This window comes from Sturnira hondurensis, unplaced genomic scaffold (assembly GCF_014824575.4).
Source record: "Sturnira hondurensis isolate 20B ecotype Veracruz unplaced genomic scaffold, ASM1482457v3 Scaffold0002840, whole genome shotgun sequence".
Lineage (NCBI taxonomy): Eukaryota > Metazoa > Chordata > Mammalia > Chiroptera > Phyllostomidae > Sturnira > Sturnira hondurensis.
This window is the reverse complement of record NW_028075471.1, coordinates 29595985-29611329: the sequence shown is the minus strand read 5'-3', so window position 1 is coordinate 29611329 and position 15345 is coordinate 29595985. Positions and strand designations below refer to the sequence as shown.

The 15345-nt window shown below is 39.5% G+C and overlaps 1 protein-coding gene across 4 annotated transcripts in view; it reads left to right on the top strand.

The window, feature by feature from the left end:
* ITPRID1 (ITPR interacting domain containing 1) overlaps positions 1–15345 on the top strand; it is an 86054-nt gene that overhangs the window by 46388 nt on the left and 24321 nt on the right. The window lies entirely within an intron of this gene.

Genomic DNA, 15345 nt, shown 5'->3' with positions numbered 1-15345 from the left:
GTGTATTTTCTGGAAGAAAATATGCTAATTTTAATTTAATTTAATGTGGTGTCAAACACATCTTTTTTATTACAAAGTGCATGTGTGGGCCTCATTTTGCTAAATGCTATTTAGAAATAATGCCTTAGTAATTACAGGGTCCTTCTGATTACATAAACTGTTATCCAGCTCTCCAAGGTAATTACCACATAACCTGCATTGGGGTTTATAAGATAAAAATAAGCATCGGTTTTCCATCTAATTGAATGCCCTCAATGAAGCTGAAGGCCCCCTGCCAATAAGAGCTGCCTTTGTTGGGGCAGCTCAACAAAGAGGTGAGTGGATTAATCCATGCAATTAAGAGGTCTGTTGGTATCATGCAAGTCATCCCAATTATTCCAAAACATGATTTGGGAAGTTAGGCAAAAGCACTAATCTACATTTAATCTCAAATTTAGAGAGTAAAGCAATATGGGTGAAGATTAGCCCAATGGAGAAAATCTGAATTACAGTTAAAACAAATGTGAGTTCATTACTTTCACAAACAGTGTTGTTAACCCAACAACAACAAAAAAATAGGACTGAGGGGAAAAAATAAGTAAAACTAGCTCAATTAATGGAGAAAGGGGAAAATTATTACTTTGCTATCTATAGGAATGTATTACCTAACTATATATATATATATATATATATATATATATATATATATATGAATGAGTTTTTAACTCATGTATATATGAGTAAATTTTTGACTCAAAGTTTAAAAAAGTGACTTCATTCAAAAGATGAAGGCATGTGAACTGTTTTGACCAATAGGAGGACATGGCACAAGTGATTCCATGCTACTTCCAGAACGTAGTCTTCAACCTACCTGGCGGCTTCCTGGGTCTTGAGATACCTGGTCTTGGAATATTCTCTCTGGGAACTCAGCCTTTCTGTTGTAAAAAACAAAACAAAACAAAACAAAACAAAAAAGCCCACACTATATGTGGATGCCGCATGTAGGCACTCTAGTGAACAGCCTTGAACAGCTCTAAGAAGAGTTAAAGTTAACTGTTAGTTACATATATTTAAAAATTATCTGAGTCCAGGGACCACTGAGACAATATCAGAAGGTCAAATATACATGCAACTGTAGTCAGAAAAGAGAGGGATAGAAAGAATTGAGCAGGAAAAAATGTGAAGAAATAATGGTGGAAAGTTTTCCTAATTCACTTGAAGATTTACATTTACATATTTAAGAAGCCTAGTAAATCCAAGTAGGACAAATACACAGAAAACTACACTTGAATGATATTATGATCAAATTGAAAAGTGTCAAAGATAGAGAGCAAATACTCAAAGCAGATGCAGAAAAATGACATACTGCATACCAGGGAATAAAGATTTGAGTGACAAAGACGTTTCTCTAAAAACAACAGAGACCAGAAGACAGTGAACCAGAGTCTACATGCAGCAAAGGTACCCTTTAAGAGTAAACATAAAATAAAGACATTCCAAGGTAAAAGAAAGCAAGATACCATCATCAGCATACCTGCACTGCAAACAATGCTAAAGGGAGTTCTTCGGACTAGATGCAGACAGTGAATTGTGGTGTTTTCACCGTATGTCAGTGTAACGCCTGTGACCGTTACAGCACAGAGTATGGGGAGGTTGCCTGATGGACCAACACAATTGTAAGGTGACGTTATTCCGTTAAGTGGCACAATATTAAATTTAAGCAGATTGTGAAATAGTAAGGATACAAAGCAACCACTAAAAATATTACACAAGTATACTAAAATGCTAAAAGGGAAATTAAAATATAATTTAAAAAATACAATGATGACAGTAAATGACAGGTCAAATACTGCAGAAGAATAACAGGATTATGAAGGTAGGAAACATGTGAGAAGTTACTGAAGAACTGAGTGGAAAAAGAAACGAATATAACAAGGAAATGTCAAGGAAGATAGATCAAAAAAATATTACATAGATGTAACAGGTGGCTATGGTTAGATTCTTCATGTTAGGTTTGACTGAGGTTCTAAAAAAGATTAATATCGATACAAAGCTGATGTGTTACAAACCTGTATGTGCAGCTTTCCTGAGGAAACTGTAGGATCCAGTTCCACAAGTCTTGAATCTTTCAGCTGGTGGTGTACATTAAGCAGAGACACACTGCAGCAAGACAGAAAAGATTGAAGATGCTATTTTATTAGCAAACTTGAATGCCCACCTGTGCTCCCATTGCAGCATTTGGAGGAGGAATGGGGGTGCTAACTTTTAAGCCATAGAAGTAAGAGGCCTCAAGGAGACTGACCACCTGCAGCACCAATTTATTATACTTAACAGAAGCAGCCCCAGAGTGACAGGCCCTATTTTACGTGCTTCATGTGCATTACATCACTTAACCCTCAAAATAACATTGGAGGTGGGCACTATTGTTATCCCTAATTATTAGATGACTAACTGAAGCACAGGGAGGTTCAATACTTTCCATAGTCTCAGAGATGGTAAACAGTAGTTCCCAGTTTCAAATTCAGGCCATCTAGCACCAGAGTCTACTCCCTTAAACGTGGCACATGCAACTTCGAAGGATGAAGGACCCCAGTGCCCTCGGAAGGCACCCAGCCCAGGCATAAGGATAGTAATACAGACTATGGAATGGACTGTGACTCCAGGTTGACACCTTCTCAAGAACAGGTCAAGATGGCAAGAGAAGAGTTGACCACCAAATTTCATAAGTTAGAAGATGACCAGATACAGAAGGCCCTGGCTGGTGTGGCTCTGTGATTGGGGCATCGTCCTATGCACCAAAAGGTCGTGCTCTTGACTCAGGGCACGGGTTGCAGGTTGAATTCCCAGTTGCGGCATGAAAAAAATGTCCTCAGGTGAGCATAAAAAAGATGCAGTTGATGACAGGTCAGTGTTTTGTTCGCAGAAGTTTTTTTTCCCTAGTGGTACATAAACATTGAGAGTCTTAACATTAATGGTACCTAATACCATTTGTTGGCAGTGGACATAAAGAGAAGGAAATCCATCTGAGGAAACTGCGGACCCTGCAGTGAGTTGTATGCACACGGCCATAACCATGTATATGTTATTAATTGGTTTCGTTTTGAGAATCAACAAATAGACAAGCAGGAGACTTCATTCTGGTCATAGAACAAATTGGAAATATCAAACTGGACACTTTGAAGTCAGAAATGCTGCGATTGAGAAGTGGTAGATGGAAAGTCTGAAGAAAGGGTAGAGGAAAGGATATGAAAATTAATATAGACATCATTTTGAAAAAACAAGGCATTTTTGTGTATTGATGTGGAAAGGTCTCCGAAATATACAGTTGTTAAATGAGGGGAGAAATTTACGTGCAAAGATTCTGTGCAGATATCTCTTAGAGTTAAAAGAGAGTATCCATTTCTGCTGAGGGGGAAAGTGTGCATGAATGCTCTGGAAGACGAAATGAAGAAGCGTTAATGGCTATACCTTAACAGAAGGAAACTAACATGTTTTAAATTAATTAGCATCTTTTACTTTTCTTCTATTACCATGTGCATATGTTATTTTCATAACACCATTTAGCAAAAAATTCTGGCAATACTATAGGAAATTAACATAATAAAAATGGGAGGTTTTGTCATTGTTAATTTATTGCCCCATTCCCCATAACAACCAGTCCAAACATTTGTGCTTGTGGTATTTTTAATTCTTAAAAAAACTTTAATGAAACTGATACATATTTAAGGTATACAAATGATGATTTGATGTACATATACACAGAAATAATTACTATAGTGAAGCTAATTAACGTATCATCTCTTCACATAGTGACCTTTTTTGTGTACATGATGAGTGAACCCGAAATCTCTCTCGCAGATTTCCAGTATTTGATGCAGTGCTATTGCCTCTAGTCGTTTTGCTGTGCCTTAGATGTCTACACTGACTCATCCTTCATCCCGGCCCATCTTCCCCCAAATGGAGAGACTTTAATATTCCTCTCCTCTTCTCCAGGTCAAACAGGAAATAATAAAAGGTGATAAAAAGATATTAATATCACAATTGATATTATGCACTTAATAGAAAAATATTGAAATAAGTATTCTTTGCCAGTGTTCATTAAATATTTAACAATTTGTAAATGCAAAGATTATTTTTTTCTTACACACTCACACTCTTACACGTAATGTATAGATCACTTTGTTACAGATTTAAATGCAGTAATATTTAAATTCAATAATAAAAATATAGGCAACGCTCTCCTACTCCAAACAAATAAAATGAAATACCAAACCCAAGGACTGAGTTCTCCAAGTGCAGAAAGTGCTAAGTGAAAACAATAAATGAGAATCACTTGAATGATAATATTTTATTTAAAATTGGAGAATTGGAACAGAAAAAGTAATCTGAGGCAAATTCATAGTATTAATTGCTTTCATTATCAAACAAGGGAAAAAACAAAATAAATATCTGACTCAAGAAATAATCATAAAAACAATAAAATAAATATACAAAGTAAAAGCACAAAAAGATGGAAGGGAAAATATTAAGGATCCTGGTTAATTTTGGGAGGGTTTTTACAAAACTTAAGTAAGTAAGGGACAATGTTGCATTTTAATGGAGTTGGTGAGTGGTTATGGAAACCATCGCCCAATGTGAGAAAACTTAAGAAAAAAACAAAGGTGTAAGTAGGAATTTTCTTCAATAGAATAATTCACATAGAGCAATTATTAATCTCAGTAGTAAGTTAAGAAATACAAATTTAAATTATACTAAAATAGTTGAGCAAGTTACTAAGTTGATGGAAGTTTAAGAATGATATAATCTAATGTTTGGGAGGATACACATTGCTTTCTGAGGGTGGTGTAGCACTGTGTATCAGGAAGCTTCCATGTGTGCTAACCTTCTGACCTGTGTGTACCCTTTATTTAGAAAGTAATCCTATGGTGATTGTAAAGAGGTGTGAACAATAAGAACTAGTCAAAATTGCCAATATAGAGGAGTATTTAAATAATGCTACATAAAGTGGAATATCATGTGGTCATTTAAAATGAGAACACAACTGCTATTTTGTGCCACACTAGGTAAAGACTCAAAGTTAAGAGAGAAAAACAAGGCATAAAATAAAGCAGAAAAATAACTCACTTAGATACAAAAGTGCATATGTAATCTGTATAACATAAAATTGCCCATGAGAGGAACTACAGTTAATAGTTTGGTGACCATCTCATGGTGATGAGCTTCAAGTAGGATTTTTTTCTTTCTTCTTTTTAGTTTTTATATTGTACAAATTTAAATTTTTAAAACAAGTGTCTAACCTTCACCTGCCACAAAAACAAAAAAAGAAAGAAAGCTGGATGGATGGACAGAGGGAAAGGTCACAGTGTCCACAAGGGCGATTTCTAGTCAATAGAATTGCCGCTGGTTTTTCCTTCTTTTGCTTCTCTCTGTTTTCTGACTTGTCCAACAGAACAATCATTTGACAAAGATAATCCTAAATGTTCATTTTTACTGCTTGAGTGTATTTGGAGATTTGGTGAGAGCTAAATTATTAAGGCTTTGCTAACAGGATTTTTGATCCAACGCAGATTTGGGAAAGGTAACTTTGAAGACAAACCTTTTATATCCCTTCTCCTGGTGGTGTGCTTCCTCATCACTGCTCTTGCCCATGGGGAGAGAGAGTGCATGTTCTCTCTCTCCCCGCCTCCTTTCTGTGTTATTTCTAAGGGACCGGTATACTAATTTAGAAGAACATAAAAAAATGTCCCATTCTCCTTTCTTTGGTGGACAGATTCCACAGTCTCTCTGTTCTGGTCCTCCTCATGCTATTGCTATGCTTGGCAAATGACATTTCTACAGGGCTCATCTGGCAGAACAGTAATTCTTCGTTCTCTTATGCTGAATGGTGTCCTGCTTGAGGGCAGGAATCGTGTCTTATTTAGCTAGGCCATCCCCAGGCCTAGCATGGTGCCTGACCCAGTGGAGAACCCCATACTTCCTTGCTGCCCCCCACACTGGTCATGTTGCCATCTGGGCTTCTCTTGTCTTAGCCAGAAGAGTTCCCATTCTGACTGACCAAAGGTGATTTATCTTTGCAGCAGTGCATGATGGGAAGCGTATAATGATGATCTTAATACATAGTATAGGATATGTTCAGAGAGTTTACTGGCATGGATTTCAACATTTGTAAATCAGGAATGTATCCGATTATTCCTTTCAAACTGAGGAAGTGGTGCTTTGTTTGCGGGTGTTGCATTTTGCCCTGAGTAATGTGCGCTTTATTTGCTTCGGTGTTGCACACTGTTTAAGCAACATCTCTCAAAAAGCTGGTTTTGCTAAATATACCTGGAGTCTGTTATTTAACTGTATATTCCAATCAATTACAATTATTATCAGGGAGCAGGTGATAGTTAATCGACAGTTCACATAGGTAAGCATTTTAGCAGGGTTGCCAAGCAGTTGCCATCACATTACTTAATGTAATCTCCACACTATTTTTTTTCCTTTTTAGAACTAAGACATCAACAAATTAAGTGACTTGCCTAAGTTTATGTAGCTGACAAAGGGCAGCCAGGATGTTTTGAATCCAAATCCAGTTCTTCCATACTGCATTCATTCATTCAAGAACTATTTAATGGGCACTTACACAAATTGATATAAGAACCTGTTCTAGGTGCTGGTGATACAAACATGAAACACTCAGGTCTCCAGGAGCTTGTTAATATTAGGAGGAACCAATTAATTATTGACTAACAATTGTGGTAAGTGTCATGAAAAAAAAAGCCAAAGATGACTTGAAAGCTTCTAACATCCCAGAAAGAGCGCCCGTACAGATGTGAGTGCCTTGCCAAAGCATCCCTTTAAAATCTTGGCAGTGTTAGGGTGCTTCCCTGTGCCAGCTGCAGCTCCAGGCTCTTCACGCTCAGTAATTCAGGACTCCTTCCTTGGAGGTGGCTGCTATCCTTATCATTCCGATTGCACAGATGAGGAAACCGAGGTCGAGTGACGGTGTAACTGCCCACCACTGCAAACCTCAGAGCCAGTCTTCTGTTTCCACGTGCCTTCTGCACTGACCTGGAGAGGATACCCCAGGTCGTCAGTTTGTAGTTCTCGCCCTAACCTCTAATGCACAGAACTATTAAAGCAACACAATTGCTCAAAGATGAAATGGACTTAGGTCACGAGACTCAGAAGACACTGATTTCTGTGGTGACCTCCTGTATGCATGAATTGACTTTGCTGTCTCTGGTTTCATCCTTGAACCATTACCACCCGCCTCCCTGTTGGCATGGGCTGCTCACTCAGAGGCAGAAATGGACTCTGTGGGCACTGGGAAGAGGGGCCTGAGTGCTCCTCTCCTTTTTGTTTACTTTGGGTCTTGTTATTGTTCTCAGGGAATTAGCACACAGGGAAGAGGGATGGCCAGAGTGAAAGGAGCTGATCTCTCTTGCCTGCCTGTTCAGGAGACGGATTAGGACCAGGTCGCTGGGGGAGCCCAGGCCTCAGGGGCCCTGTCTCTTGGCTCAGTCGCCTGGCCTCAATTTGAGTCCAATTGCTTCATTTTCTGCACGCCCCACAAAAGCCAATTCCCATGCTGCTCTGTGCCTTCTTTATATTTCTCCATAATGCCGTCTCTGGCTGTTTCACTGCGGCAGGCTTTATGACAAGGGTTGTTGTTTGTTTGTCTTTTTTCTTCCTTGGCAGTAGGCAAAGAGACACTCAAACTCAAATAGCCCTGAACAACTTACACAGAAACCAGGGCATTTTCTAGGCTTGTTTTGAAATATTACAATTTTTTTATTAGGCAATTTTATCATTGTTATAAATAAGTAATTGTACTGGGGAGAAGGGATAATCCTTATTTAATTAAATTCATCTATACTCCCAGGTTGGCAGCAGCAAGACATATGTGAGACTAATACCCACAGCCCGCCTCTTTGCATGTGCAATTAAAAATTCACTCCACAGTAGCGCTGGCAGTTTAGGGTTGCTTTTGGCATTTACAAATTCTTTTATTTTGTGACTTTTTTTTTTACCATACACATATGCTGGAGCAGATGTTGCTTATTTGTTGTTTATTCAAATCTGTAGGCTCTGGCAGCTAACTCCATTGTTCTGTAATGAAGCTTTATTCACTGTCCTGTATTAGGACCCCGCGCCTGCACAGAGGCTGCCTTGGTTCCCAGTAGGACGCCACAGTTATTGCCCTTGTAGTTGGCTGTGTATGGTTAGAAGCTTGCTCGTGGGGGGAGAAAAGACAACCACAACAAAGGGCTGGGTGGTGGCTGTCGGGTGAGTGAAGAGAACAGGTGGAAAGGTCACCACCCCACGATGTTCTGTCCTTTGTGTGGTTCTGTCTGGTGGCCTCTGCCTGGCATCCGGGCTCATCTGCTGTGGAGATTTGGTGTCTGAAGCTGGGAAGCACTTTCTTCCTGCTCCTTCTCTTCCTTTCTTTTTCTTTCCATAGTTATTTAATTTGTTCCCCACCCCCACCCCACCCCTTTATTTCCAGCGTATCCTTAGATTCGTTAGCAGCCGCACTTAGCCCAGGGAGCTCTGTCCAGCACAAAACTATTACTTCCGCGTGTCACAGCCTCATCACATCCTTCCGCGCCCGCACACTGGTTCTGGCTGGCCGTGTCTTGGGGGCAGCCACACTTCATAAAGTCGAGAATGTCAGGTCCGTGTTGACCGAAATAAAGACCTGCTCATCCCTAGAGCTCCGATGCCAATTTGGAGACATTCGCCTTCTGGAAAACCCCTGTCTTGGCCAGGAGGCAATCAATCAGAGATGTAACCACCTCCATCTGGCACATTATGACATTGAACCTCACTATTAACACATTTGTGATTCATCTTGTCCCAACGAGTGGTGCCAGGGATCAAACCTCACCCTCCCTCCCCGTGGCAGCTGGGAGCACTCTAGCTTCCCAGCATGCAGAGCTAACACATTGGCTCCCGTGACATCGCAAGTAACAATTCTTTTAATTATCACACCTTCCCTCCCCCTCCCCACCCACTCCACAGACATTTTGGCACCGTGGGGATATTTTGCAGCCGGCAATCAGTACTTCTCTTAATTGACTGTGTATGTTCCAATAGCACGAAGCCTGGTATTATCCACCATCGAATGGAAGGGGCAGTTGCTCCAGGCAAAGTTCTATAGATAAACCTCCTGCACTTGTTTGGGAGTTTTTATCTCACAAAGATGCTTGTAGTGTTGGCTCGTGATTTTTTCTTAAAAAATGATTTCTCTGAACTGTCTGTACATGAGTGTGAATCTCCTTAGGTTTGAAGGAGATTCAAGGTCTTTGCCATTCTGGCTTCAGTCCATCCTGATAGTCTCCCTTCCTCTCCTGCAGCCTGAACTCTTCATAGATTGGGATGCTCAGCACCCCCAAAACGGCCCACTTTTGCATCTCTAAAGCTACAGCGCTCCCCTGTCCATGGCCTCCACTCCCGAGTCCCTTTCCATGGCCAAAGTCATCCACCCTTCAAGGCCTCAGTTCTGTTTCACCTCCTCTGTTATCTCCTCCAAGGTCCTAAACTCTTTCGGTGCCCCTCTAAGTCTTGATAGGCCTTTACCTTACCTTAACACGAGTTTCCCTCGGATGATAATTAGCTGGTTCAAAACATACGTCCCTAACGAAATAGTTACATCCTTTAGGGAGTCTTTGTATACATCTTCGGAGCCGTCTCTTGCCTGGGGGCTGGCATCACATCCACAGAGGTGTCAAAATGCGGAATGGGGTCAAGGAGTAAGAACAGACCTGTATTAAGAAATCTGGGTGCCAGGCACAAAAGGCACTTTACATTCTTAATTCATCCTCAAAACAACCCTAGGAGTAAGTGGCTTTTACTCCCATTTTACAGATGGGAGCTGGGGGTCAGAGAGGTTAAGGAATTAGATCAAGGTGATCTAGCTGCTGAGTGACTGAGCTGGGATTCGTGGATCTGTCATCCCAGAGCCTTTATTCTTGCTCAAAGACTCCTCTATTGCCCTAGCAAAAATCTTAATGCTGTTATATTAGAATAGTCAAGATATAGCCATAATATAAATATGTCAGTGGAAGTGGATTTACAGTTCAGCAGAGAAAAAATGGCTATATTTCTAAGGGAATATTCAATTGAAAGTATATTAGTGTTGTTGAAATTGTCCACACCACAAAAAGGGAGCAAACCAACGTTTATGATTTCACCAGGGGTTGAGTTTATTTAAATTCAGGCTTCATCATCATCGTCATCAAAACCCCCACCGCACTGTGCTACGTGGGAAAATAAATAGGCACATGCTTTCTTAGGCCCCTTCTAAAAATTATTTTTTTGTTTAACAAGAGATGTGTTTCAGAGTTTTTTCAAATGACACTTTGTCTGAGATATGAAAAAAAGATCCATTTATTTTGTTTTAGCTTAAGAGATTGTTTTAGAGGGAGATTAGAAAGTCCAGCTCTGTTTTTGAGCTTGGAAAGATGATTATGAATGGAAGGGACAGTGTGGCCAGAGTAGTTGCCAGAAGCCACCAAAGAAGGAAGGGAGGTAAAGTGGATGTATTTCACTTGCTCTTTAACTTGCATTTTATCCTGTATTCTTGCCCCAACATAGCCTCACACATTTCCCCCTCTCCTTCCTAGGTCCCTTTAATTACTGGCCAATGGCTAGTATAAAACCATTCAAGGTGAATATCATATTAAGAAATTAGGTCACTAATTAAGAGATTTGTGTTTTGCCAAACATCTCAGGTAGTATGAAATCAATGGCTTAGAGGAGAGCAAAGGGAAAATCACACCTTCCCATCTCCTTTTTCAGGATCTATTAGAAGGAAGTTGCCAGTTCTTGTTCTGTGTAGCAAACCGCTTTCTGTATGATAAGCATAAGGCCCTGGAAGTAAGTTGAGCAAATAAGGAAACTGGTGTTAGAAGAGGCTTTGACTGTTTCGACTCTTCTCTCTGTAACTGACCTTATTCTGACTGTTCTCACCTTGCAAAGAGAGTTGGCATTTCCCTCTCCTAGCCTTTCCTGGGAAAGTTGAAGCCAGAGGTGAGGCTGGTCCTTCTTCCTGGGAAGGGAGGTTAGAGAGGGGCTCAGAGCCAGAGCAGCTGAGATTTTGATTGGTTTCTTCTGCTGCCAACTGTAGTCTGCTGCTGGTGCCCACACGTCGGAGATGGTATCTGACATGGTCGATTTCCTTCAGCATGTGCAGTTCGCCCACCTGCATGGCATCCGCGCAGGTTTAACTTTGGTCAGGGCCTGACGCATGCATGAACCACGAAGATCTGAAATGTATTTTATAAAATAGAATGTGATAGGAACTTCAGATATTCTGTTTTCATTAAGTGACTTTCTCTGAAAACTATGTAGACTTGTTCTACAGACAGTTTTGTTTTTGTCATTGTTGTATCACTATTGTTCCCAGTGCATTAATAGGTAATAGTAGGTCTTGCCTCCTGGGAAATAAGACTGCTTTGAAAACCAGTGCTTGCTCTTTGTAAACTGTACAGTGAACAAATTACGATCTCCTAGCAGACCCAAAGATCTTGATGTGCATACTCTGGTAACCTAGAGGAGGGCCTGGCACCTGCCGAAAGCTCCAAATGTGTTTGTGCAGTAGGTGAATAAGAGCAAGAAAGATTTCTCACGGGCTACATTTCTACCCACGATAAAATAGACCACAAAGACCAAGCTGCTCCATCAATGTCTGCATAGAGAGCCAAACCCCGGTCCAGAGACTTACATAAATCTCTTAGATAAAACTTTGCAAAGATAATACAATCCAGTATCATAGATTTCTGTGGATCTGAGTTGATATGGCAAAGGTACTTTGAATTTAAAGGAAGACAAGATTTCTATGCCCATCAGATTATCATTTTTCAATATTAATATCAAGTGTTATATCAACCACAGATTCCATTAAGGGTACTGAAGAAGGAGCTGAAAGTTTACGTGGAGCTACTGACACTGAATAAAATATATGGACCAAGATATTTCTGGCAAAGCATTTTTTTCTTTATATTTTCCTTTCTGCCTACTCTTCCTACGTGATCCAATACCTTCTGAACATATTTTCCTTAACCAAAGAAAATGTTTATATCAGGTAAGCTAGCAAATCTGATAACTTCAGTTTACCCTTAGCATCTGCCCTTAGGTGATATTCATTTTCCCCCTCTGGATAGGACGACTTCACAGCCTGCTGTGAAGCTGTCACCCTTGGGGATTTCCCTTTGCCTTTTTCTTAGGTTAGGTTCTGTCTTTTACGGGGCTCTCTCCTTGGTCTTTGTACTCTCGCTCACTCTCCCCCCCCCCACACACACACACTCCCCTTCATCCTCCAATGATTTCTTTACATAAAAAGGATATCGAATCAGAAAACAATGCTCAGCTCTCAGTGTACCTTTTCCATAAAGAGGAAGTGGCCCTTAATGCCCGGTGCACAGTTGGAATTCTAGGGTATCTTGCCATCATCAGTGTGGAGGTTCCCTCGCATTGGGTGTTTTTTGGATCTCCTGTTTTTTGATACGTCTCTGTCTTGATTGATGCCTTCACTTTGATGGAGGACTATCTCCAGGAGCTTTTCAAGGAGTGTGCGGAGGGGTCACTTTTTTAAAAGATCACGTGTATCCGGAAATGTCTTTTTCCTGCTTTCCCACTGATGAATAAGTTGGTTCAGCACCCGGTCATGTCTTTATTTCCTTCAGGATTCAGGGGGCCTTGCTCCATGGTCTTCTTGCTTCCAATTTCTGCTGCTGAGAAGTCGAAAGCCACAGTGAACGCTGTTTTATTTCTCCCTCCCTTTTGAAGTGTACAGATTTTTCTCACTGTTTCTAGTATTCTGAAATTTTATGATGTGTGTGGTCCTATTTCTGTCATTGGCCTGGGTGTTCAGGGTCCAGTGTGATCATGAGTTCATGCTCTTCAGATTTAAATTATTTGTTAATTTTTAATGCTGTTTTCTTCTCTTTCTGGAAATTCTGTAATCTGTATATTGGCACTAATGAATATATCCTCTAATTTTCTCAAATGTGCCCTCCTAGTTCTAATTTCTTTGTTTTTAAGCTCTGGTTTTTAATGTTTTTTTCTGTTTATCTTCCAACATGTCTATAGAATTCATTTCTGTCTTCACATATGTAACTTACATGAGGTTTATGTTGTCACAATGCTATTTTTCCTACAGCATCCTATTCATGGGTGTGATTGCAATGCTTTTTCTTATCTCTTTGAAGATATCAAGAAGAGTTTGTGTGCTTGCAAGGATGCATCCTCTGTGAACTTTCTTTCTCACCATGTAGTCTGTTTCATCCTGGCTGATTTTTTCAACTGCTTACTGTGATCTCCATCTTTCATGTGTTAAGTTATCCTTAAATACCTGGCAATTTTGGGTTGAGTGCTTATGATTAAGAATGAAAGACATTCTTTAAAAGCTCAGTAGGAGTTCTGAACATGTAGAAGAGGCTTTTGAATTTGAGCTTAACTGTGTTGATGTAGAAAAAACAGTTTTGGGAGGGATCCCTGTGTGGATATATTTAGGTCATCTCTCTTGGACTGGTCAGGGTCCTCAGAGAGTGTTTTTCTGATCTCCTGCCTGGCATAACAATCAGGCAATCAGAAATCTGGGAACCTAGTCAAGAAGAGCTTAGAGATTTTGGCATTGGGCATTTAATGTATGTATGTCTATTATATGGTGATCATTCCAACAGCAGAAGGTCATTGATTCCTAGATCCAAGGATCCTCTATATTCTCTGATCCATTGAATAAACTTCCATTATTTTGCTGGGGTGCATGCGGGTACCCACTCAGTATTGTGGGCTTGGGAGGAGGAGAATCCAGGGTCTAACTGCTCCTCAGACAGCTCCCTGGCAGTCCCTGTTGTTTTTATGTCCGCTCTCACCTCCAGTTCTAGGAGTTGCAGATTGCTGTCGAGGGTTCCTCTGTCTTTTGATGGTCCTGAGTCATAATAGAACCAGTTCTCATTGTTATTGTTTTATGATTCTGCTTCCTCTTTCTAAGTCAGTCACTCTCTCCCATCAGCTTTCTAGCTCTTAAAACTAGGTGTTTTTATCTCCTTCCTTCTCCCCTTATGTGCTTTGTTCAGTCTTTCATTTATTCTATATAACAACTTTATTGAGATATAATTTACATACCATAAAATTCACCCATAATAAGTATAATTAATATGTATAATTCAGTGGGCTTTATTTTATTTACAGTTATGCCACCAGTATTACTGATTTTAGAAGATTTTTATTACCTCAAAAATAAACCCCATACCCATTATCAGTCATTTCTTTATTCCTCATGCTCCCTCCCCAGCCTGTGACAATTGCTAATATACTTTTTAGTCTGCATATTTCATATAAATGAGATTGTATAATATGTGGCCTTTTGTGACTGGCTTCTTTAACTTAGCATGTTTTTGAGATTCATCTGTGTTGTAGTATTTATCAGTACTTTCTTCCTTACAATTGATGAGTGGTGTTCTAATCTATGGCTATGCCACATTTTATTTATCCATTCATTAGCCGATAGATGTTTGGGTAGTTTCAACATTTTGGCTATTATGAATAACACTGCTTTTCAATACTAATGTATAAGTTTTTGTGTGGACATTCATTCTCACTGCTCTCATGTATACTTAGTGTATACTTAGGAGTGGGATTGCTGGGTCATATGGCAGCTCTCTGTTTAACATTTTGAGCAAATGTCAAATTGTTTTCCAAAGCAGTTAAACCATTTTATAATCTTAGAGCAATGCATGAGGGTTCCAATTCTCCTTATCCTTGTCAACACTTGTTATTATCTGCCTTTTTTATTTTAGCCATCCTAGTGGTATCTTATTCGTATTTTCTTTGCATTGTCCTAGCGACTAATGATGTTGAGCATCTTTTCATGTCCTTATCAGCTATTTGTATCACTTGTTTGGAGAAATGTTTTTAAGTTATTTGTCCATTTTAAAAATGGGTTATTTCTCTTTTTGTTGTTTAGCTTTTTTAGTCTACCTAGAAGTTTTTATGTGTTAAAATCACAGGTGTGATTTTCAGATATGTTCTATTCAATATTTGTGGGTTGTCATTTTATTTTCTTGGTAGTATCATTTGAAACTCAGTGTTACATTTGGATATAGTCCAAAGTATGTGTTTTTCTCTTGTTGCTGGTGCTTTTTATGTTGTATCTAGAAACCAATGTGTAACACAAAGTTACCAACATTTACTGCTATGTTTACTTCCAAGAACTTTATACCTTAGCTCTTACAAAATTGTTTATGATCCATTTGAGTTAATTTTTGTATACAGTGTGAGGTGGTGGGAGGTCTAACTTTACCTGTGAATACTTAGTTGTCCCAACACTGTTTGTTGATAAAACTACTTCTAGTAATCTTATTGAAAATTAATTGA